At 54.5% G+C, this 26,955-nt stretch overlaps 1 long non-coding RNA gene across 1 annotated transcript; it reads left to right on the plus strand.

Annotated features, from left to right (window-relative positions):
• Positions 1–1,167: 1,167 nt before the first annotated feature.
• Positions 1,168–25,984, plus strand: LOC133339016 (uncharacterized). Its single transcript, XR_009754663.1, has 3 exons — positions 1,168–1,543; positions 22,911–23,004; positions 25,810–25,984. It is a non-coding gene; the product is annotated as an uncharacterized LOC133339016 (long non-coding RNA).
• Positions 25,985–26,955: the final 971 nt, after the last annotated feature.

Here is a 26,955-nt window from a genome sequence, read left to right on the forward strand (position 1 = left end):
AAACATTTGCCGATGCAGTCTCTCTTCCCCCACCTAAGATGTCCGCTTGAGGGAGGAGAGATGCGGGGGGGGCTTTAACCGAGTGACGTCACTTCCCCCCCCCGCGTGTCACGTGACGTCCCCTCCCCCTCACCACTGCGGGCCTCGGCTATGGTGACAACCTCCCGCTCCTCACGTAAGATGGCCGCCTTCACCCTTCCCCACCTAAGATGTCCGCTTCGCGGGGGTCAGTGCGGGGGGCGGGGCTTTAACCGGGTGACGTCACTTCCCCCCCCCCGCGTGTCACGTGACACTCCCCCCTCCCTCACCACTGCGGGCCTCGGCTATGGTGACAACCTCCCACCCCTCACGTAAGATGGCCGCCTTCACCCTTCCCCACCTAAGATGTCCGCTTCGCGGGGGTCAAGGCGGGGGGCGGGGCTTTAACCGGTGACGTCACTTCCGCCCCTTCCCCCGCGTGTCACGTGACGTCTCCTCCACTGCGAGCCCCACATAGGGTTACGTCATGCCCCTTACGTAAGATGGCCGCCTTCACGCTTCCCCACCTAAGATGTCCGCCTCGCGGGGGTCAGTGCGGGGGGCGGGGCTTTCACCGGTGACGTCACTTCCCCCCCCCCGCGTATCACGTGACACTCCCCCCTCCCTCACCACTGCGGGCTTCGGCTATGGTGACAACCTCCCACCCCTCACGTAAGATGGCCGCCTTCACCCTTCCCCACCTAAGATGTCCGCTTCGAGGGGGTCAATGCGGGGGGCGGGGCTTTAACAGGTGACGTCACTTCCACCTCCCCCCCCGTGTCACGTGACACGTCCCCCCCCCTCACCACTGCGGGCCTCGTCTATGGTTCCAACCTCCCACCCCTCACGTAAGATGGCCGCCATCTCCCTTCCTCACCTAAGATGTCCGCTTGGCGGGGGTCAATGCGGGGGGCGGGGCTTTAACCGGGTGACGTCACTTCCACCCCCCAGTGTCACGTGACACTCCCCTCCCCCGCCACTGCGGGCCTCGGCTATGGTTCCAACCTCCCACCCCTCACGTAAGATGGCCGCCTTCACCCTTCCCCACCTAAGATGTCCGCTTCGCGGGGGTCAGTGCGGGGGGCGGGGCTTTCACCGGTGACGTCACTTCCGCCCCTCCCCCCCGCGTGTCACGTGACGTCCCCCCCCCTCACCACTGCGGGCCCCACCTTAAAGCTTCGCGCGGCGCTGCTCCGGCTGCTTGTGGCGGCTGATTTTTGCGTTTTCGATTTTAACGAACGCGAATTAACAAACACATTTCTTCTCAAACCGTCTAATTTAAAGCGTAAACTATTGCACGATTTTGTCAAAAATTTAACAAGTCGCGAACAAACTTCGCTCGATTTTTTTTTTTGCTTCGGCTAAAGGCGGCGTCGTTGTTTAGCCATCTGGGTTTGGTGTTTATTTTTATTTTATTTATTTTTTTAAAACCCCTCAACATTTTTTTTTTAAAAGGCAAATACAATTTCTATTTTTTTTTTACCTCAGGCAAGATCTCTGCGGCAATTTGAGGAGGGCGGTCCGGGTGAGTGCTGTGTTTCTATATCGCAGGAGGTGTCGCGTTTTTTACAATACCGTTGCTTTTATTTGACGAAATCGTCAATAGAACAGGTGTTAAGATCCATAGTTTTATTGTTATTTGTGTGAGGGGCTGTAAGTCAATGTTGTTGTGTCGTGAAAGCCGCCGCCACCCGATTCTGATAATTCTGTTAAGGTTTGTCACGTTAACAGAACGTGGCAATTCGTTACCGCTATAAAACTGTGTTGAGAATTTGCACAACATTAACCATCTAAAGTACGACGTTTCGTCAGTAAATTACCACTAGCAACATCAGCAAATTCGTGACTAGGTAACAGCACTAACCGAGAGCAAATCCACGCATCGTTTACCATCTAAAGTACGACGTTTCGCAGGCAAATTACCACTAGCTTCTTAAGGAAATTCGTGACTATGTACAGCACTAACTGGTGGTGTCTGAGAGAATTTACACAACATTAACCATCTAAAGTACGACGTTTCGTCAGTAAATTGCCACTAGCTTAATCAGGAAATTCGTGACTAGGTAACAGCACTAACCGAGAACAAATCCACGCATCATTTACCATCTAAAGTACGACGTTTCACCAGTAAATACCACTAGCTTCATCAGGAAATTCGTGACTAGGTAACAGCACTAACCGAGAGCAAATCCACGCATCATTTACCATCTAAAGTACGACGTTTCGTCAGTAAATTGCCACTAGCTTCTTCAGGAAATTCGTGACGAGGTAACAGCACTAACTGGTGGTGTGTCTGAGAGAATTTACACAACATTAACCATCTAAAGTACGACGTTTCGTCAGTAAATACCACCAGCTTAATCAGGTGACCTCACGCGAAACATTGATGGATAATTATTGGTAGCGAAAGCCGATTGATGTAATTATGTAATTAGACCAGCGAAACGTCACCGTACTTAGTAGGGGCCGTCCATTTAGTGCGTTACGCATGGATCGGGGCGAGTTCGGTTAACCACATTCCACTCACTGTGTCCTCCACAGGGAATGCATTATTTGCTCTGCTGCGGATCTCCTGCCACCGTTCTCCCATTCACATGTTTCATTGCTTCTACATATTATTAACATGCCCTCCCTTTACACTATGGGAACCTCATTTGCCAGTAAAAATATGATAATTGGTTCTTTACCCTTCTATCTGGCAACAAAACTGACACCTTTTTACAAGGAGTCATGTTTGCATAGACCGCAATACCTGCAGTCATAATACAAACAAAAGAACATAACTCTGATAATGTGCACTGTCCTTGAAGTTGATTGGTCCACACCCGAGACAGCTTTCCTTCAATCAACTTCAAGGACAGTGCACATTATCAGAGTTATGTTCTTTTGTTTGTATTATGACTGCAGGTATTGCGGTCTATGCAAACATGACTCCTTGTAAAAAGGTGTCAGTTTTGTTGCCAGATAGAAGGGTAAAGAACCAATTATCATGCCCTCCCTTTGTTAATGCTACTCCCCTCCCTCCCTTTGATGCTGCTGATCCTGCATAATGCATGGGCATAATATGACTTTGAAACCAACCCGCCCACCTCCTACGCATTTCTCATGAATATGCTAAATTCTTCTTGATATGCACATTCTTTTTGTTAAGGCGCTCTTCTTCTTCCACCTCCAACTCGGCTTATATATAAGCTCCTAGCTTGGCAGTGTCTCATTCTTCACCTGAAGACGGCTGCTTGCGTTGTAGCCGAAACGTCGCGAGAATTATTTGATTTTATTATGTTTTATTTTTAATTTTTTATTACTTCCCTTCTACGTGACTTTACCGAAAGAACCAAGAAGATGAATCCCTGCAGTCACGAAAGCTTTAAATCGAAATGGTCTAATTTTGATTTGAAGCTTTCGTGACTACAGGAATCCATCCAAACGCTTTGGTTCTGTGGGTAAAGTCCACGTAGGTAGTAAATAAACGAATAGATGATGACGTTTCGATCGCAACACAAGCCATTGTCATCAGGTGTGACAAGATCTAATAGTTGTGTGGAGAAACCCTCCCCGTAGAGGCGGTTCAAACTTGATTTGAATATTTCGTGCTTGCAGGAAACCATCTGTACTTTTTGGTTCTTTGGGTAAAGTCACAAACTCCTTTTGGCGTCATCTGGTCCAACACCAGTGGAGACTAGGCTCTAAGAAAAGCTGTCTCGGGTGTGCACCAATCAACTTCAAGGACAGTGTGCATATCATCATTATCAGAGTTTATTTTTGTTTGCATTTTGAATGATTGTGTTGTGGTTATATGTGTTAGTTTTTGTGCCAGATAAAAGGGTAAAAACCTATGTCTCTTTGTGTGTGTCTCTCTCTGTGTCTGTGTGTGTCTCTCTCTGTGTGTGTCCCTCTCTGTGTGTGTCTCTATGTGTGTGTGTCTCTATGTGTGTGTGTCTCTCTCTGTGTGTGTCTCTCTCTCTGTGTGTGTCTCTCTCTGTGTGTGTGTCTCTCTCTGTGTGTCTCTCTCTGTGTGTCTCTCTCTGTGTGTGTGTCTCTCTCTCTGTGTGTGTGTGTGTCTCTCTCTCTCTGTGTGTGTGTCTCTCTCTCTGTGTGTGTGTGTCTCACTCTCTGTGTGTGTGTGTCTCACTCTCTCTGTGTGTGTGTCTCTCTCTCTGTGTGTGTGTGTCTCTCTCTGTGTGTGTGTGTCTCTCTCTCTGTGTGTGTCTCTCTCTCTCTGTGTGTGTGTCTCTCTCTCTGTGTGTGTGTCTCTCTCTCTGTGTGTGTCTCTCTCTCTGTGTGTCTCTCTGTCTCTGTGTGTCTCTCTGTGTCTGTGTGTCTCTCTCTCTCTGTGTGTGTCTCTCTCTCTGTGTGTGTCTCTCTCTCTGTGTGTGTCTCTCTCTCTCTGTGTGTCTCTCTCTCTCTGTGTGTCTCTCTGTGTCTGTGTGTCGCTCTGTGTCTGTGTGTCTGTGTCTCTCTGTCTCTGCTTGTGTGTCTGTGTGTCTCCGTGTCTGTGTTTTGCCTCTCTCTCAAATGTAGCTCTACCTGATGACGGTTGCTTGTGTTGCAATCGAAACGTCGTATTCTATTATTTAACTTATTTTCTTTCTACTTGCCACGCTCATATTACTCATCCTCAATCTTTTCAGCTTGGATTAAATATCGGCCGCTCTAACCCAGCTTAAATATATGCTCCAAGCTTGGTGGTGTTTCATTCTTCACCTGAGGACGGCTGCTTGCGTTGTGGCCGAAACGTCGTGAGAATTATTTTATTATGTTTTATTTTCATTATTTTATTACTTCCCGTACAGGGAGGGAGGGGTAGAGGTCTCAAGTTTTGACAGATTTATTTTGTCTACGTACTAAATGGGATTGCACCTTACATTGTAAATGTTGTGGCTTTACTCTTCAACACACCGGTAGGCTGAAGTGGTATAATTACGCTGCACTATACACTACACGCTACACTACACTAGTAACTCATTGGGTCGTTATTTATTGGCTGTGGCGGAGGGTTAAGACGCAACATTTATACTTAGACGCCCATCTTCGCCCGGGGATTGGCGATGTTCACACAACCACAGCAGTTACTCGTTTGAGGCTGAGTCGACCTAGGGGAGGCACAGGACCGGTTGAAATAATCGTCACCGGTGGTGGCCGCGTTTCCCCCCCCCCCTCTCCTGGTTTGTTTATACCGCCGGTGCATAACAGGCGCTATAGGTTTTGCTACGGCTGCGATGGGTAGACTATGCAGGATAATTCAGTGACATTGTTGTACTCTACTGCTCTATGCTCCCACTCCACGTATCAACGTACCCCCCGCTGTGCGTGATGACCAAAGTGGTGAAGTATGGTCATTTTACCTCCACGAGACTGTGCAGGACAATGCAGTGACAATGTTGTACTCTACTGCCCTATGCTCCCACTCCACGTATCAACGTACCCTCCTGCCCCAGCTGTGCGTGATGACCAAAGTGGTGAAGTACGGTCATTTTACCTCCACGAGACTGTGCAGGACAATGCAGTGGCAATGTTGTACTCTACTGCCCTATGCTCCCACTCCACGTATCAACGTACTCCCCGCTGTGTGTGATGGCCAAAGTGGTGAAGTATGGTCATTTTACCTCCACGAGACTGTGCAGGACAATGCAGTGACAATGTTGTACTCTACTGCTCTATGCTCCCACTCCACGTATCAACGTACTCCCCGCTGTGTGTGATGGCCAAAGTGGTGAAGTATGGTCATTTTACCTCCACGAGACTGACAGTGACACTGGGGCAGTCTCTCATACAACATGTGGATCTGACAATACTGGGATGTGTGTGCATTGTGCAGACAGAGTGTACGAGTGGATATTTAATGGCGATTGGGATTCATGAATCCATCTGTGCGGAAGCTGCGAATAGTGTTTGCGGGTTAGCGCTGCGCTAGGAACCCGAGTTTATCTGAACCGGTCCTGGGCTTCCCCTAGGTCGACTCGGCCTCAAATGAGTGCGGTGTTCATCTTCTTGGTTTTTTTCGGTAAAGTCACGTAGAAGGGAAGTAATAAAATAATAAAAATAAAACATAATAAAATAATTCTCACGACGTTTCGGCTACAACGCAAGCAGCCGTCTCCACCTGAAGACGGCTGCTTGCGTTTATTTTATTACGTTTTATTTCTATTGTTTTATTACTTCCTTTCTACGTGATGACTTTACCGAAAAAAAACCAAGAAGATGAATCCCTGCAGTCACGAAAGCTTTACATCGAAAATTGAGTGCGGTTTGTTGACATCGCCACTGGGGAGACAAAGGCGGCCGGGCGTGGTGCTGGCCATCCACTCCCCTCGTGTACCACAGTTCTGGCCTTCATAGGTGCCCGCTAACAGCACTTGGCCAAATAGTCTGGTAAGGCTACATAGGGGAGCTTTGGGGTTTGGTGGGGCTTTCTTCCAGCTTCCGCAGATTTCTATCACGCACAAAGCCATTACTGTAATGAATAAAAACCCGCAGAGCCCCTTAGACTCACACTGCAGATTTGCTACAGACTCACACAGCAGAAAGCCACAGACTCACACAGCAGAGACCCAGAGACTCACACAGCAGAGACCCATAGACTCACACAGCAGAGACCCACAGACTCACAAAGCAGAGAGCCACAGACTCACACTGCAGATTTGCTACAGACTCGCACAGCAGAAAGCCACAGACTCACACAGCAGAGACCCAGAGACTCACACAGCAGAGACCCAGAGACTCACACAGCAGAGACCCACAGACTCACACAGCAGAGACTCACAGACTCACACAGCAGAGACCCATAGACTCACACAGCAGAAAGCCACAGACTCACACAGCAGAGACCCAGACTCACACAGCAGAGACCCACAGACTCACACAGCAGAGACCCACAGACTCACACAGCAGAGACCCAGAGACTCACACAGCAGAGACCCAGAGACTCACACAGCAGAGACCCAGAGACTCACACAGCAGAGACCCAGAGACTCACACAGCAGAGACCCATAGACTCACACAGCAGAGACCCATAGACTCACACAGCAGAGACCCATAGACTCACACAGCAGAGACCCATAGACTCACACAGCAGAGACCCATAGACTCACACAGCAGAGACCCATAGACTCACACAGCAGAGACCCACAGACTCACACAGCAGAGACCCATAGACTCACACAGCAGAGACCCATAGACTCGCACAGCAGAAACCCATAGACTCACACTGCAGAAAGCCACAGACTCACACTGCAGAAAGCCACAGACTCACACAGCAGAGACCCAGAGACTCACACAGCAGAGACCCAGAGACTCACACAGCAGAGACCCAGAGACTCACACAGCAGAGACCCAGAGACTCACACAGCAGAGACCCACAGACTCACACAGCAGAGACCCATAGACTCACACAGCAGAGACCCACAGACTCACACAGCAGAGACCCATAGACTCACACAGCAGAGACCCATAGACTCACACAGCAGAGACCCATAGACTCACACAGCAGAGACCCATAGACTCACACAGCAGAGACCCATAGACTCACACAGCAGAGACTCGAATAGCAGAGAGCCACAGACTCACACATCAGAGACCCAGAGACTCACACAGCAGAGACCCACAGACTCACACAGAGACCCATAGACTCACACAGCAGAGACCCATAGACTCACACAGAGACCTATACACCCACACAGCAGAGAACCATAGACCCACACAGCAGAGACCCATAGACTCACACAGCAGAGACTCACACAGCAGAGAGCCATAGACTCACACAGCAGAGACCCAGAGACTCGCACAGCAGAGACTCACACAGCAGAGACCCGTAGACTCAACACAGCAGAGATCCACAGACTCACACAGCAGAGACCCACAGACTCACACAGCAGAGACCCATAGACTCACACAGCAGAGACCCATAGACTCACACAGCAGAGACCCACAGACTCACACAGGCAGAGACTTGTAGACTCACACAGGCAGAGACTTGTAGACTCACACAGGCAGAGACTTGTAGACTCACACAGGCAGAGACGTGTAGACTCACACAGCAGAGACCCGTAGACTCACACAGCAGAGACCCATAGACTCACACAGCAGAGACCCATAGACTCACACAGCAGAGACCCATAGACTCACACAGCAGAGACCCACAGACTCACACAGCAGACCCACAGACTCACACAGAGACCCATAGACTCACACAGCAAAGACTCGCACAGCAGAGAGCCACAGACTCACACAGCAGAGACCCATAGACTCACACAGCAGAGACCCATAGACTCGCACAGCAGAGACCCATAGACTCACACAGCAGAGACCCATAGACTCACACAGCAGAGACTCGAATAGCAGAGACCCACAGACTCACACAGCAGAGACCCACAGACTCGCGCAGCATAGACCCACAGACTCACACAGCAGAGACTCGAATAGCAGAGACCCATAGACTAACACAGCAGAGACCCATAGACTCGCACAGCATAGACCCACAGACTCACACAGCAAAGAGCTACAGACTCACACAGCAGAGACCCAGAGACTCGCACAGCATAGACCCACAGACTCACACAGCAGAGACCCATAGACTCACACAGCAGAGACACATAGACTCGCACAGCATAGACCCACAGACTCACACAGCAGAGACCCACAGACTCACACAGCAGAGACCCACAGACTCACACAGCAGAGACCTACAGACTCACACAGCAGAGACCCAGAGACTCGCACAGCAGACCCATAGACTCACGCAGCAGAGACCCATAGACTCACACAGAAGAGACCCATAGACTCACACAGCAGAGACTTACAGAGACCCATAGACTCACACAGAGACCATAGACTTCCTCAGAGACCCATAGACTCATCACACCGAGACCCATACACTCACCGATACTCAAACACTCGTCACAAAGAGACCCACAGACTCATCACACAGACACCCCACAGACTCGCACAGAGACCCATAGACTCACACAGAGACCCATAGACTCACCACACAGAGACCCATAGACTCACCACACAGAGACCCATAGACTCACCACACAGAGACCCATAGACTCACCACACAGAGACCCATAGACTCATCACACAGAGACCCATAGACTCATCACACAGAGACCCATAGACTCACCACACAGAGACCCATAGACTCACCACACAGAGACCCATAGACTCACCACACAGAGACCCATAGACTCACCACACAGAGACCCATAGACTCGCCACACAGAGACCCATAGACTCGCCACACAGAGACCCATAGACTCATCACACAGAGACCCATAGACTCATCACACAGAGACCCATAGACTCATCACACAGAGACCCATAGACTCATCACACAGAGACCCATAGACTCATCACACAGAGACCCATAGACTCATCACACAGAGACCCATTTACTCAAGCAATCGTGTGGAAGAAAGTGGCAGAACCAGTTCAGATGCCACACTCGGTTCTGCCACTGATGTTCGCCGTGACCGTCAATGGGTTACGGGTCGCCTGGCCCAGTCCCTTGCAGCGCAGTGCACCAACCACTGCACCACCACTCCTCCCTCACGCTCTCTCTCACACACACAACGCAAAGATCACACCGTGTTAACCTGGCGCCATGGTGGTGAGATGTTAACTCCCTCGCCTGGGATGCAGGATGTCGTGGTTTCTATCCCGACCCTGACGCCTGCTGCTGTATATTTGGTGTTTGCGTGTCTCTCTCATCATCATCATCATCACGATGGCTAGGAGATGTTAACTACCTCGCCTGGTATGCAGGAGGTCGTGGTTTCTATCCCGACCCTGACGCCTGCTGCTGTATATTTGGAGTTTGCTTGTACTGGTAGGAACCGCCAGGTTACACCTGCCCACAAGGGATTGTTGTGTCCGTCCGTCGTGCAGGGAAGGGGCTGGGTGGGGAGGGTGGGGCTGGGTGGGGAGAGGTGGGGAGGGTGGGGAGGGTGGGGAGGGTGGGGAGGGTGGGGATGGTAATGGCTTCATGCTACATGGAAATCGGCGGAAGCGGGGAGAGATACCTACCAAAGACAAAGATCCCCCATATAGCTTCAACAGACTGTTGGGGCAAGTGCTGTTGGCGAGTAGCACCTATGAAGCAGAGGTCGCAAACGGGTTTTGATTCCTTACCCGTCCCCGGCCGGACCAGGGTCGCAAACGGCTACCCGTACCCGGCCGGGTACGGGTAGCCGGGTATCGGGTAGGGTACGGGTATCGGGTACCAGATTGCGACCTCTGCTATGAAAGCCGGCACTGTGGCACACGAGGGGGTGGGTGACCAGCACCACACCCGGCCGCCTTTGTCTCCCTAGTGGCGATGTTTACTACACATTCATTTGAGGCGGAGTCGACCTAGGGGAGGCCCGGGACCGATTCAGATAATCGTCACAGGTGTTGTCCGTGAGCGGGAATCGAACCCGTGTCGCCGGGTTCGTAGCGCAGCGTAGCGAACCGCTACACTACCGCGACACACACACTGACACACACACAGACACACACACAGACAGACACACACACACACAGACACACACACACACAGACACACAGACACACACACACTGACACACACACACTGACACACACACACTGACACACACACGCACACAGACACACACACGCACACAGACACACGCACACAGACACACGCACACAGACACACGCACACAGACACACGCACACAGACACACGCACACAGACACACGCACACAGACACACGCACACAGACACACGCACACAGACACACGCACACAGACACACGCACACAGACACACACACACACACACAAACACACACACACACAGACACACACACACACTGACACACACACACAGACACACACAGACACACACACACAGACACACACACACTGACACACACACGCAGACATACAGACACAGACACACACACACACACAGACACACACACACACACAGACACACACAGACACACACACACACACAGACACACACACACCTTTCACTTGCGTAACTCACGTGGATGTTGTCAGGTGAATACATTGGGGGTTGGTATTGCTACGCAGAGTAGATACAGAGATCCAGTTCACACTGGTCTGAGCAGGTGATGGTGAAGGGATCGGGTGAGTGGGTAAGTGGGTGGGGAGGTGAGTGGGTTTGCAGGTGAGTGGGTTTGCAGGGGAGTGGGTGGGGAGGTAAGGGGGGAGCTAAGTGGGAAGGTGAGTGGTTAAGTGGGTGGAGAGGTGAGTGGGGGAGGTGAGTGGGGGAGGTGAGTGGGTTTGCAGGTGAGTGGGTTTGCAGGTGAGTGGGTGGGGAGGTAAGGGGGGAGCTAAGTGGGAAGGTGAGTGGTTAAGTGGGTGGAGAGGTGAGTGGGGGAGGTGAGTGGGGAGGTGAGTGGGTTTGCAGGTGAGTGGGTTTGCAGGTGAGTGGGTGGGGAGGTAAGGGGGGAGCTAAGTGGGAAGGTGAGTGGTTAAGTGGGTGGAGAGGTGAGTGGGGGAGGTGAGTGGGGGAGGTGAGTGGGGGAGGTGAGTGGGTTTTGCAGGTGAGTGGGTTTGCAGGTGAGTGGGTGGGGAGGTAAGGGGGGAGCTAAGTGGGAAGGTGAGTGGTTAAGTGGGTGGAGAGGTGAGTGGGGGAGGTGAGTGGGGGAGGTGAGTGGGGGAGGTGAGTGGGGGAGGTGAGTGGGTTTGCAGGTGAGTGGGTTTGCAGGTGAGTGGGTGGGGAGGTAAGGGGGGAGCTAAGTGGGAAGGTGAGTGGTTAAGTGGGTGGAGAGGTGAGTGGGGGAGGTGAGTGGGGGAGGTGAGTGGGGGAGGTGAGTGGGTTTGCAGGTGAGTGGGTTTGCAGGTGAGTGGGTTTGCAGGTGAGTGGGTGGGGAGGTAAGGGGGGAGCTAAGTGGGGAGGTGAGTGGAAGGTGAGTGGTTAAGTGGGTGGAGAGGTGAGTGGGGGAGGTGAGTGGGTGGGGAGGTGAGTGGGGGAGGTGAGTGGGTTTGCAGGTGAGTGGGTGGGGAGGTGAGTGGGTTTGCAGGTGAGTGGGTTTGCAGGTGAGTGGGTTTGCAGGTGAGTGGGTTTGCAGGTGAGTGGGTTGCAGGTGAGGGGGAGCTAAGTGGGGAGGTGAGTGGGAAGGTGAGTGGTTAAGTGGGTGGAGAAGTGAGTGGGGGAGGTGAGTGGGGGAGGTGAGTGGGGGAGGTGAGTGGGGAAGGTGAGTGGGTTTGCAGGGGAGTGGGTTTGCAGGTGAGTGGGTGGGGAGGTAAGGGGGGAGGTGAGTGGTTAAGTGGGTGGAGAAGTGAGTGGGGGAGGTGAGTGGGGGAGGTGAGTGGGTTTGCAGGTGAGTGGGTTTGCAGGTGACTGGGTGGGGAGGTGAGTGGGTTTGCAGGTGAGTGGGTTTGCAGGTGAGTGGGTGGGGAGGTAAGGGGGGAGCTAAGTGGAGAGGTGAGTGGGAAGGTGGGTGGGAAGGTGAGTGGGTAAGTGGGTGGGAAGGTGAGTGGGTAAGTGGTTGGAGAGGGGAGTGGGTAGGTGAGTGGGTAAGTAAGTAGTGTGAGTGAGTAGGTGTAAGTGAGTGGGTGGGTAGGTGAGTGGGTAAGTAAGTAGTGTGAGTGAGTAGGTGTAAGTGAGTGGGTGGGTAGGTGAGTGGGTAAGTAAGTAGTGTGAGTGAGTAGGTGTAAGTGAGTGGGTGGGTAGGTGAGTGGGTAAGTAAGTAGTGTGAGTGAGTAGGTGTAAGTGAGTGGGTGGGTAGGTGAGTGGGTAAGTAAGTAGTGTGAGTGAGTAGGTGTAAGTGAGTGAGTGGGTAGGCGAGTGGGTAAGTAAGTAGTGTGAGTGAGTGGGTGTAAGTCAATGAGTGGGTGGGTAGGTGAGTGGGTAAGTAAGTAGGTGAGTGAGTGGGTGGGTAGGTGAGTGGGTAAGTAAGTAGTGTGAGTGAGTAGGTGTAAGTGAGTGGGTGGGTAGGTGAGTGGGTAAGTAAGTAGTGTGAGTGAGTAGGTGTAAGTGAGTGGGTGGGTAGGTGAGTGGGTAAGTAAGTAGTGTGAGTGGGTGGGTAGGCGAGTGGGTAAGTAAGTAGTGTGAGTGAGTAGGTGTAAGTCAATGAGTGGGTGGGTAGGTGAGTGGGTAAGTAAGTAGTGTGAGTGGGTGGGTAGGTGAGTGGGTAAGTAAGTAGTGTGAGTGAGTAGGTGTAAGTAAATGAGTGGGTGGGTAGGTGAGTGGGTAAGTAAGTAGTGTGAGTGAGTGGGTGGGTAGGTGAGTGGGTAAGTAAGTAGTGTGAGTGAGTAGGTGTAAGTGGGTGGGTAGGTGAAGTGGGTGAGTGGGTGGGTAGGTGAGTGGGTAAGTAAGTAAGTAGTGTGAGTGAGTAGGTGTAAGTGAGTGGGTGGGTAGGCGAGTGGGTAAGTAAGTAGTGTGAGTGAGTGGGTGGGTAGGTGAGTGGGTAAGTAAGTAGTGTGAGTGGGTGGGTGTAAGTGAGTGGGTGGGTAGGTGAGTGGGTAAGTAAGTAGTGTGAGTGGGTGGGTGTAAGTGAGTGGGTGGGTAGGTGAGTGGGTAAGTAAGTAGTGCGAGTGAGTAGGTGTAAGTGAGTGGGTGGGTAGGTGAGTGGGTAAGTAAGTAGTGTGAGTGAGTAGGTGTAAGTGAGTGGGTGGGTAGGTGAGTGGGTAAGTAAGTAGGTGAGTGAGTGGGTGGGTAGGTGAGTGGGTAAGTAAGTAGTGTGAGTGAGTAGGTGTAAGTCAATGAGTGGGTGGGTAGGTGAGTGGGTAAGTAAGTAGTGTGAGTGAGTAGGTGTAAGTGAGTGGGTGGGTAGGTGAGTGGGTAAGTAAGTAGTGTGAGTGAGGTAGGTGTAAGTGAGTGGGTGGGTAGGTGAGTGGGTAAGTAAGTAGTGTGAGTGAGTAGGTGTAAGTGAGTGGGTGGGTAGGTGAGTGGGTAAGTAAGTAGGTGTGAGTGGGTGGGTAGGTGAGTGGGTAAGTAAGTAGTGTGAGTGAGTAGGTGTAAGTGGGTGGGTAGGTGAAGTGGGTGAGTGGGTGGGTAGGTGAGTGGGTAAGTAAGTAGGTGTGAGTGAGTGGGTGGGTAGGTGAGTGGGTAAGTAAGTAGGTGTGAGTGAGTAGGTGTAAGTGAGTGGGTGGGAAGGTGAAGGGGGTGAGTGAGTGAGCGAGCGGGTGGGCGGGGGTGTGCACTTTGACACACGCAGAGGTGACATCAAGGTCAGGGGATAGAACGACGATCAGATCTTCCGACCTTGCCTGCAGACAACACACGTGTGGTCTCGTGGTAATCATTAATGTTTGTGTTAATACTGTGGGTGTGTGCAGTGTACAGCGTCCAGTGTGCCTGAGGTGTGGGGGGAGCGGTGGGGGAGCGGTGGGGGAGCGGTGGGGGAGCGGTGGGGGAGCGGTGGGGGAGCGGTGGTGTTGCGGTCAGCACGCTGCACTACGAACCCGGTGACCTGGGTTCGATCCCCGCTCATGGCCAACACCAGTGGCGATTATCTGAACCGGTCCTGGGCCTCCTCCCCTAGATCGACTCTGCCTCAAATGAGTACCCGGTGCGGTGTGTAAACATCGCCACTGGGGAGACAAAGGCGGTCGGGCGTGGTGCTGGCCACCCACCCCCTCGTGTGCCGTGCCGGCCTTCATAGGTGCTCGCTAACAGCACTTGCCCCTACAGTCTGTTACAGGCTATACGGGGGATCTTTGTAGGTTCATATTCTTAGTTTTTTTCGGTGAAGTCACGTAGGTAAAAAATTGAAATTAATAAAATAATAAGTATAACCCGTAAAAACAAAGTTTTTAACTCTAAATCCTTTATATGCGTGGCGGCTAGAGTCCTCTCGTCCTCTGGCTTGAGATGGCTGCCACCTATGGGTCAGATGATTGTCTGCCAGTATTAAGCAATTGGTAATTAAATATTTAATTTGTTTTCCCTAAACAGTGTAAAATTTTGGAAATGTTTTTTCACGAACATTAATTGTCTCGCACAACGAGTCTGTGTGCAAAATGTCAGCTCGATTGGATCACGGGAAGTGGGTTAAAAAACGACAGAAAGGTTTGCACGGTCGTAAGCAAGCAAGCACGCAAGCAAGCAAGCGAACTTAATATAAAGGATTTAAAAATAAAATAAAAATCACGACGTTTCGGAGGCAACACAAGCTTCCGTCTTCAGGTGGAACCGTCACAGCACGCTTGCTGTATCGATGATACGAGAGCTGTATGATAGGATAGCTGTATCAATGATACAGCTTGTGTTGCCTCCGAAACGTAGTGATTTTTATTTTATTTTTATTTAACTTTTATTAATTAAAATTTTTTTTACCTACGTGACTTTACCGAAAAAAACTAAGAATATTAATCGTTGCAGTCACGAAAGCTTCACATCTACAACTACGAGTGTTGTATCATCGTCGTCATCATATATACAAGGACTGTTTTATTGGAATTTCTCACTTACTTGATACAGCAAGCGTGCTGTGACTGTTCCACCTGAAGACGGAAGCTTGTGTTGCCTCCGAAACGTCGTTATTTTTATTTTACTTTTATTAATTTACATTTTTTACCTACGTGACTTTACCGAAAAAACCTAAGAATATGAATCCTTGCAGTCACGAAAACTTCAAATCTAGATCTTTGTAGGTGTGTGTAGGTGGGGAGACCAAGGAGGCCGGGCATGCTTGGTGCTGGCCACCCACCCACCCCCTCGTGTGCTGTACTGACCTTCTTAGCTGCTGCTGCTACTCGCTAACAGTGAACATCGCCACTGGGGAGACAAAGGCGGCCGGGCGTGGTGCTGGCCACCCACCCACCCCCTCTGTGTGTGCCACAGCGCTGGCTTTCATAGGCGCTGCTGCTACTCGCAAACAGCACTTGTACCCAACAGCCTGTGTAGGCTACACGGTGGGATCTTTTGTGGTGGTGGTTGTGGTGGTGGTTGTGGTGGTTGTGGTGGTGGTTGTGGTGGTTGCGGTTGTGGTGGTTGTGGTTGGCCGGAGTTAGACGAAAACGATAACAAATGTCCACACTGGGTCGTAAAATTCCCGCCGACTGAATTGTTATTATTTTCTAAAAGGAAATGTGATTATTTTTGCACGCAGAATTTTTCACCTGGTTAGTGCGGTGTGCGGTGTGTTTATATAATTCATTTCAAGCCCCTCAGTGTAGCCTTCAGCGGACTGTTGGCAAGTGCTGTTAGCGAGTCGTACCTACGAAGGCCGGCACGGCACACAAGGGAGTGAGTGGGTGGCCAACAGCAATGTTTACACACCGCACCAGGTACTCATTTGAGGCAGAGTGGATCTAGGGGAGGCCCAGGACCGGTTTCTAAATAATGTTGGCCAGTGAGCGGCAATTGAATTCGGGTCGCCGGGTTCGTAGCGCAGCGTAGCGCTAACCGCTACGCTACCCTTAGTTCTTTCGGTAAAGTCACATAGGTAAAAAAATTAAATAAAATTAATAAAAATAATATTTCATTTTATTTTAAAATAACATTTTATTTTATTTTTAATAATTAATAAAAATACAATTTTATTTTATTAAAAAATAACATTTTATTTTACTTTTATTAATTTTAATTTCATTTTTTACCTACGTGACTTTACCGAAAGAACTAAGCGTATGAATCCTTGCAGTCACGAAAGCTTCAAATCTAGAATCACTACGCTACCGCTTTCCACCACATACATGCACACGCAAACACAAATATCCCCGGTATAGACTTAACTGCCTGAGGCGCACGCACGTACACACACATGCACATACGCATGCACACACGCACATACACACGCACGCTGGTATGTTATTGGCAGGCGAATGATGAGCGTTTACGTAATTACATATTAAAAAAAACAAACGGCGCAAGAAGGTTCGATGGCCCGCTTATTTGTAATTATTTAGATGGTTTTGTTTTTTGTTCTAAAGAAACATTTCCCCCACCACCCCCACATCGCCCACACCGCTCACAGCACCCACCCCACCCTCACCACCCACACCACCCACAGCACCCACGCCACCCACACCACCCACACCACCCACACCACCCACACCACACCACCCCAGAGGTCGCAAACGGGTTTTGATTCCTTACCCGTACCCGGCTGCACCAGGGTCGCAAACGGGTACCCGTACCCTACCCGATACTCAGCTACCCGTACCCGGCCGGGTATCGGGTAGGGTACGGTTTCGGGTACCCGATTGCGACCTCTGCACCACCCCAACCACCCACACCACCCCAACCACCCACACCACCTACACCACTCACACCACCCCCACCACCCCCACCACCACCACCACCACCACCTACACCACTCACACCACCCACACCGCCCTCACCGCCCCCACCACTCACACCACCCACACCGCCCCCACCACCCCCACCACCGACACCACCCCCACCACCCCCACCACCGACACCACCCCCACCACCCCCACCACCCACAACCACCACCCCCACCACCACCCACACCACCACCCATCCACCCACTGCACCCTCACCACCCTCACCACCCCCACCACCCACACCACCCACACCGCCCTCACCGCCCCCCACCACCGACACCACCCCCACCACCCCCACCACCCCACCACCCACACCACCACACCACCCACTCCACCCACTGCACCCTCACCACCCCCCACCACCCACACCACCCTCACCACCCACACCACCACCCACACCACCCCCACCACCCTCACCACTCCACACCACCCACACCACCCCCACCACCCACACCACCCCACTCCACCCACACCACCCACACCACCCCACTCCACCCACACCACCCTCACCACCCCCACCACCCACACCACCCCACCACACCCCCACCACCCACACCACCCACACCACCCCCACCACCCACACCACCCACAACACCCCCACCACCCTCACCACCCCCACCACCACACCACCCCCACCACCCACCCCACCCCCACCACCCCCACCACCCACACCACCCACACCACCCACACCACCCCCACCACCCACACCACCCCCACCACCCACACCACCCCCACCACCCACACCACCCACACCACCCACACCACCCCCACCACCCCCACCACCCACCCCACCCCCACCACCCTCACCACCCACACCACCCACACCACCCACACCACCCTCACCACCCTCACCACCCCCACCACCCTCACCACCCACACCACCCTCACCACCCACACCACCCCACACCACCCACACCACCCACAACCACCACCCACACCACCCCCACCACCCTCACCACTCCACACCACCCACCCACCCACACCACCCACTCCACCCCACTCCACCCACACCACCCTCACACACCCCCACCACCCACACCACCCACACCACCCCCACCACCCACACCACCCACACCACCCCCACCACCCTCACCACCCACACCACCCCCACCACCCACACCACCCCCACCACCCCCACCCACCCACCCCACCACCCCACCACCCCACCACCCACCCCACACCACCCACACCACCCCCCCACCACCACCCCACCCCCACCACCCTCACCACCCACACCACCCACACCACCCACAGCCACCCCACCACCCTCACCACCCCCACCACCCCCACCACCCTCACCACCCACACCACCCACACCACCCCCACCACCCACACCACCCACACCACCCTCACCACCCCCCCCACCACCCACCCCACCCCCACCACCCACCCCCCCACCCACCCACCCCCCACACCACCCACACCACCCTCACCACCCCACACCCCACCACCACCCACACCACCACCCACCCCACCACCCCACCACCCACACCACCCCCCACCACCCACACCACCCACACCACCCCACCACCCACACCACCTCCCACCACCCACCCCACCCACCCCAACCACCCACACCACCCCACACCCCCACCACCCACACCACCCACACCACCCCACCACCCACTCCACCCACCACCCACACCACCCCCACCACCCACACCACCCCCACCACCACACCACCCCCACCACCCCCACCACCCCACACCACCCCCCACCACCCACCCACCACCCACACCACCCCCACCACCCACCACCCCACACCACCCCACCACCCACCACCACCCCACCACCCCACCCCCACCCCACCCCACCACCCCCACCACCCACACCACCCCCCACCCACCACCCCACCACCCCACCACCCACACCACCCCCACCACCCTCACCACCCCCCACCACCACACAACACCCACAGACCACCCCCACACCACCCCCACCACCTACACCACCCACACCACCCACTCCACCCCACACCACCCACACCACCCACACCACCCCCACCACTCACACCACCCAACCACCCACACCACCCCCACCACCCACACCACCCCCACCACCCACACCACCCACACCACCCCACCACCCCACCCACCCACACCACCCACACCACCCACTCCACCCCACCCACCCCACCACCCACACCACCCCACCACCCACACCACCCACACCACCCACACCACCCACACCACCCACACCACCCACTCCACCCACTCCACCCACACCACCCCACCCACCCACACCACCCAACACCACCCACTACCACCCACACCACCCACACCACCCACACCACCCCACATCCACCCACACCACCCACACCACCCACACACCCACACCACACCAACACCACCCCCACCACTCACACCACCCCCACCACCCCCACCACCCCCACCACCCACACCACCCACACCACCACACACCCACTCCACCCACCCACCCTCACCACCCACACCACCCCCACCCACCCCCCACCACACCCACCACCCCCACCCCACCCCCACCCAACCACACACCCCACAACACCACACCACCCACCCACCACCCACCCCACCACCACCACCACCACCACCACCACCCACACCACACACCACCCACACCCCCCCCCCACCCTCACCCCCCACCACCCTCACCACCCACACCACCCCACACCACCCACACCCCCACCCACACCACCAACACCACCCACTCCACCCACACCACCGGATCCGATTTCAAAACAACCACGTGCAGTGCACGACAGCCGCCTCAGCGCTTCCCGATGACAACAACGTCATTCGGATCGTCAGGGAGAATTTGAATAGAAACCCAAGAGACCCATAGGTGCTATGGGTTGACTGCTGTGCCAGGCTAGGTGCAGGAGGTCACGGGACAGACCCAGGTCCCATGGGTTGCCTGCTGTGCCAGGCTAGGTGCAGGAGGCGCTCACGGAAAGGGTCCCAGTTCCCGTCGTTTGACTGCTGTGCCAGGCTAGGTGCAGGAGGAGGTCACGGAGAGAGACCCTGCAGGTGCCGTGGGTTGACTGCTGTGCCAGGCTAGGTGCAGGAGGAGGAGGTCACGGGACAGACCCAGGTCCCGTGGGTTGCCTGCCGTGCCAGGCTAGGTGCACGACCCAGGTCACGCGCCGCGCGCTCGAGTGACTGTGCAATGTGACCCCCCGCGAGTGAGATGGGCACGCGGTGCGACTGGCCGTGTTGATTAATTGATCGCTCGCTCGCTCGTTCGCGTGCGAGAGAGCGAGAGACAGTGGGGGCGAGCAGGGTAGAGAGGGTGAGCGGGGTCCGTCTGTCTCTCTGCCTGCGTCAGCGGTCGCTAACGGGTTTTGATTCCTTACCCGTACCCGTACCCGGCCGCACCAGGGTCGTAAATGGGTACCAGTTCCCTACCCGTACCCTACCCGAAATGAGTGACAAACGGTGACTCACCAGTGACTCACGGCCTACCCGTACCTGTACCCGGCCGCACCAGGGTCGCAAACGGGTACCTGTTCCCTACCCGTACCCTACCCGAAATGAGTGACAAACGGTGACTCACCAGAGATTCACGGCCTACCCGTACCCATACCCGGCCGCACCAGGGTCGCAAACGGATACCCGTACCATCCACTCTCTTGCTCATCCATGAACTCACTCGCTCACTCACCCAGCCAGCCATATTCCTGCTCTCTTGCCAACCAATCCATAGACTCACTCGCTCACTCATCACCCGCTGACCCAGCCTGCCATTTGCCTGTTCGCTCGCCAACCCATCCAGCTGCCTGTGCGTCTGTCTGCCGCCACGAGGGGGCGGTGATTAGTGCCGTGTGAGATCCCAGTTGGGGGGAATTTGCGGTGTCATGTTTCAGCGCTGGGTGATGTGGGTTTGGCCGATAGCAGTTCCACAGTGGGTGTTGGTTTAGCTATGGGAGGAGGGAAGCTGTGAACGCGGAACAAAACCCCGTTGCAGAACGGGGGGAGAGGATACAAACTCCACTCACTCACTCGTACTCTTACTCACACTATCACACACTCACACTCTTACTCACATTCTTACTCACACTCACACTCTCACACTCTCACTCACACTTACTCACACTCTTACACTCTCACTCACACTCTCACTCACACTCTGCAGAACAGGGGGAGGGGATACAAACTCCACTCACACACTCACACCTACTCACACTGACCTACTCACACTCACCTCCTCACACTCACTCACACTCACCTACTCACACTTACCTACTCACACTCACCTCCTCACACTCACCTACTCACACTCACCTACTCACACTCACCTACTCACACTGACCTACTCACACTGACCTACTCACACTGACCTACTCACACTCACCTACTCACACTCACCTACTCACACTCACTCACACTCACCTACTCACACTTACCTACTCACACTCACCTACTCACACTAACCTACTCACACTCACCTACTCACACTGACCTACTCACACTGACCTACTCACACTGACCTACTCACACTGACCTACTCACACTCACCTACTCACACTCACTCACACTCACCTACTCACACTTACCTACTCACACTCACCTACTCACACTCACCTACTCACCTACTCACACTGACCTACTCACACTGACCTACTCACACTGACCTACTCACACTGACCTACTCACACTGACCTCACACTGACCTACTCACACTGACCTACTCACACTCACCTACTCACACTCACTCACACTGCAGAACAGGGGGAGAGGAAACAAGCTCCGCTTACTCTCACTTTGACACTCTCAATCACGCACACTCGGTGATGATGTTGACGGTGGTGATGGTGGTGGTGTTGATGATTATAGTGCTGATAATGACGGTGGTGATGGTGACGGCGGTGATGGTGGCGTTGATGATGGTTGCGTTGATGATTTTTATGATGATAGCGGTCGCGGCGGTGACGGCGATGATAACGATGGTGGTGTTGATGATGATGGTGGCGTTGACGATGGTGGCGTTGACGATGGTGGTGGCGTTGATGACGATGATGGTGGCGTTGACGATGATGATGGTGGCGTTGACGATGGTGGTGGTGGCGTTGATGATGGTGGTGGCGTTGACGATGATGGTGGTGGCGTTGATGATGATGGTGGTGGCGTTGATGATGATGATGGTGGCGTTGATGATGATGATGGTGGCGTTGATGATGATGGTGGTAGCGTTGATGATGATGGTGGTAGCGTTGATGATGATGGTGGTGGCGTTGATGATGATGATGGTGGCGTTGATGATGATGATGGTGGCGTTGATGATGATGATGGTGGCGTTGATGATGATGGTGGTAGCGTTGATGATGATGGTGGTAGCGTTGATGATGATGGTGGTGGCGTTGATGATGATGGTGGTGGCGTTGATGATGATGGTGGTGGCGTTGATGATGATGGTGGTGGCGTTGATGATGATGGTGGTGGCGTTGATGATGATGGTGGTGGCGTTGACGATGGTGGTGGCGTTGACGATGGTGGTGGCGTTGATGATGATGGTGGCGTTGATGATGATGGTGGCGTTGATGATGGTGGTGTTGATGACGATGGCGTTGATGATGATGATGGTGGTGTTGATGATGATGGTGGCGTTGATGATGATGGTGGCGTTGATGATGATGATGGTGGCGTTGACGATGGTGGTGTGTGTTCTATCTCGACCCTTCCCTATCTCCCTTCCTCACCCCGCACAGGTGTCGAACCTGGGCTCTGAACATGGCGAGTGAAATGCAGGAGATCCAGATCACCGAGGCCAAGCCTCTGCTGCTGCAGAAGGATGCTGCCGGGGTGAGGGATGGTGGTCGTGGTGATGGTCGTGGCGGCGGTGGTGTAGGTGGTGTAGGTGGTGGTGGTGGTGCTGATGGTGGTCGTGGTAGTGCTGGTGATGATGATGATAGTATTGATGCTGGTGATGATGATGATAGTATTGATGCTGGTGATGATGATGATAGTATTGATGCTGGTGGTGGTGGTAGTGGTGATGGTCGTGGTGCTGCTGCTGATGGTGGTGGTGGTGGTGCTGCCAGTGGTGCTGCTGCTGGTGGTGGTCATGGTGGTGATGGTGTTGGTGGTTGTGGTGGTGGTGATGGTGGTGGTGCTGATGGTGGTACTGATGGTGCTGCTAGTGGTGCTGATGATGGTAGTGCTGCTGCTGCTGATGATGATGCTGCTGCTGATGGTGGTCATGGTGCTGGTAGTGCTGATGGTGGTGCTGCTGATAGTGGTGCTGCTGATAGTGGTGATGGTGGTGCTGCTGCTAGTGGTGGTGGTGGTGCTGATGGTGGTGCTGCTGCTGGTGGTGGTGGTGATGGTAGTGGTGCTGCTGGTGGTGGTGCTGTTGGTGGTTGCTGGTAGTGGTGGTGAAGGTGGTTGCTGGTGGTGGTGCTGCTGGTGGTGGTGGTGATGGTAGTGGTGCTGCTGGTGGTGGTGCTGTTGGTGGTTGCTGATAGTGGTGATGGTGGTGGTGGTGCTGATGGTGCTGCTGCTGGTGGTGGTGGTGATGGTAGTGGTGCTGCTGGTGGTGGTGCTGTTGGTGGTTGCTGGTAGTGGTGGTGAAGGTGGTTGCTGGTGGTGGTCCTGTTCGAAGCCACCGGGATACGGACTTCCCACGGTGGCCGTGTCGCAGCCACTCCCAAATGAGATGTCAAACGACGCACTGCAGAGGGCGGTGGTGGTTGTGCTGTAGGTGGTGGTGGTGTCGGTGGTGGCTGCAGTTATGGTGGTGGCAGTGGCGGTTGTGGTGTAGGTGGTGGTGATGTCGGTGTCGGTGGCAGTTATGGTGGTGGCGGTGGCTGTGTGGGTGGCGGTGGTGGTGGTGTCGGTGGTGGCTGCAGTTATGGTGGTGGAGGTGGCTGTGTGGGTGGCGGTGGTGGTGGTGTCGGTGGTGGTGGTGGTGTCGGTGGTGGCTGCAGTTATGGTGGTGGAGGTGGCTGTGTGGGTGGCGGTGGTGGTGTCGGCGGTGGTGGTGGTGTCGGTGGTGGCTGCAATTACGGTGGTGGTTGTGGCGGTGGCGGTGGTGGTGTCGGTGGTGGCTGCAATTACGGTGGTGGTTGTGGCGGTGGCTGTGTGGGTGGCGGTGGTGGTGTCGGTGGTGGCGGCAGTTATGGTGGTGGAGGTGGCTGTGTGGGTGGCGGTGGTGGTGGTGTCGGCGGTGGTGGTGGTGTCGGTGGTGGCTGCAATTACGGTGGTGGTTGTGGCGGTGGCGGTGGTGGTGTCGGTGGTGGCTGCAATTACGGTGGTGGTTGTGGCGGTGGCTGTGTGGGTGGCGGTGGTGGTGTCGGTGGTGGCGGCAGTTACGGTGATGGCGGTGGCTGTGTGGGTGGTGGTGGTGGTGGTGTCGGTGGTGGCGGCAGTTACGGTGGTGGCGGTGGCTGTGTGGGTGGTGGTGGTGGTGTCGGTGGCGATGGCTGTGTGGGTGGCGGTGGTGTCGGTGGCGGTGGCTGGGTGGTGGCTGTGTGGGTGGCGGTGGTGGTGGAAGTTACGGTGGTGGCGGTGGCTGTGTGGGTGGTGGTGGTGGTGGTGTCGGTGGCAGTGGCTGGGTGGTGGCTGTGGTGGTGTCGGTGGTGGCTGCAGTTATGGTGGTGGCGGTGGCTGTGTGGGTGGCGGTGGCTGTGTGGGTGGCGGTGGCGGTGGTGGTGGCTGTGTGGGTGGCTGTGTGGGTGGCGGTGGCGGTGGTGGCGGTGGCGGTGGCTGTGTGGGTGGCGGTGGTGGTGGTGTCGGTGGTGGCTGCAGTTATGGTGGTGGCGGTGGCTGTGTGGGTGGCGGTGGTGGTGGCGGTGGTGGTGGTGGCGGTGTGGGTGGCTGTGTGGGTGGCTGTGTGGGTGGCGGTGGTGGCGGTGGCGGTGGCTGTGTGGGTGGCGGTGGTGGTGGTGGTGTCGGTGGTGGCTGCAGTTACGGTGGTGGTCGTGGTGGTGGCTGTGTGGATGTTGGCGGTGGTGTCGTCTGTGTCGGCGGCTGTGGTGGGGGTGGCGGCGGTGGGGGTTATTGCACTATGCTACGAACCCGGCGACCCGAGTTCGATTCCCATTCACGGCCGACACCAGTGACGATTATCTGAACTGGTCCTGAACCTTTCCTAGGTGAACTCTGTCTCAAGTAGGTGCCTGGTGCGGTGTGTAAACATCGCCACTGGGGAGGCAAAGGCGGCCAGGTGTGGTGCTGGCCACCCACCCCCTCGTGTGCCGAGCCAGCCTTCATAGGTGCCACTCGCCAACAGTGTATTGGTTTAGCCATGTTTGTTGTAGTACAGAGTTAGACTGATGGCCTTAATCTAAGTTGTCTTGTGGTTGTTGTTGTTGTTTGACTTGCATCCCACTGGGATGTTTGCACAGCGTTGGTATACGGTGTTTTTTTCTGCAATATTTTGCTGTCTTTTCTTGGATTTTCAGTTTGCACTCAGTCACATATTCACTTTAAGATGTTTTTTGTTCATGTTTTTTTGTTTTCTGTTTGTTGCAGTTGCACCCGATTCAAGAGCCGAATGGCTCACAGGGCTATACCCCTAATACATGAACTCTGAACTTGAACAGCACTTGCCCCGACAGTCTGTTAAAGCTACACGAGGTGGTTCTTTGTCTTTGTGTGTGTGTCCAGGGTCCAGAGGTGACTGGGACGCCGTTTCAAGACATCAATTGCCAGGTGAGATGCTTAGACATTTAGCCAGCGCAGCTGAGTTAGCTGGGTTGTAGCCCTGGGTGTTGGTGTCTCTCTTTCTTTGTTTCTGACTCAAGGAGGTTTATAATGGCCGTGTCTGGGTCTGTCTGTGGTTCCATAATGGCCGTGTCTGGGTCTGTGGGTCCATAATGGCCGTGTCTGTCTGTGGGTCCATAATGGCCGTGTCTGTGTCTGTCTGTGGGTCCATAATGGCCGTGTCTGTGTCTGTCTGTGGGTCCATAATGGCCGTGTCTGTGTCTGTCTGTGGGTCCATAATGGCCGTGTTTGGGTCTGTCTGTGGGTCTACAATGGCCGTGTCGCAGAGGGTAAACCATCACCGCAGAGACCCTGTCCCGAATTCTGTATCGTTACAAACACCCGACCACCGAACGTTGCAGCCAGAACAAATGAAATGGTCACGTGGTTGTGTGAGCGTTACGATCGTTTCGGCTCAACCCACCCAATGACCCAATCATCCACCCACCCACTCACTCAACCACCCACTCACTCAACCACCAAATCACCCACCCACTCACCCACCCACTAAATCATCCACCCACCCACTCAACCACCCACCAAACCATCCACCCACTCACTCAACCACCCACCAAACCATCCACCCACTCACTCAACCACCCACCAAACCATCCACCCACTCTCCCATCCACCCACCCACCCCTCTCTCCCACCCACCCCACCCACCCCACTCTCCCATCCACCCACCCCACTCTCCCATCCACCCACCCCACTCTCCCACCCACCCCACTCTCCCACCCACCCACCCCCCCCACCCACCCCACTCTGCCACCCACACACCCCACTCTCCCACCCACACACCCACCGACCCACGTACCCACGCACCGGGACAACCAATCAGATGTGTCCTCTCAACAGTGACGCTTGTGATGGCACGCTACCATCATATTCTTAGGTTTTTTCGGTAAAGTCACGTAGGTACCATTCCTGGATGTTTTGATCTGGAAGAGACCTGATGGCTCGTAGGGACATTCGGTCTACAGGAAAGCCACCCACACGGATGCCTATCTAAAGCCTGACTTCCACCACCATCCACCCCAGAAGAATTCC

The sequence above is a fragment of the Lethenteron reissneri genome, unplaced genomic scaffold (genome assembly GCF_015708825.2).
Source record: "Lethenteron reissneri isolate LAM-NWPU_2019-01 unplaced genomic scaffold, ASM1570882v1 scaffold_1639, whole genome shotgun sequence".
In the NCBI taxonomy this organism is placed as follows: Eukaryota; Metazoa; Chordata; class Hyperoartia; order Petromyzontiformes; family Petromyzontidae; genus Lethenteron; species Lethenteron reissneri.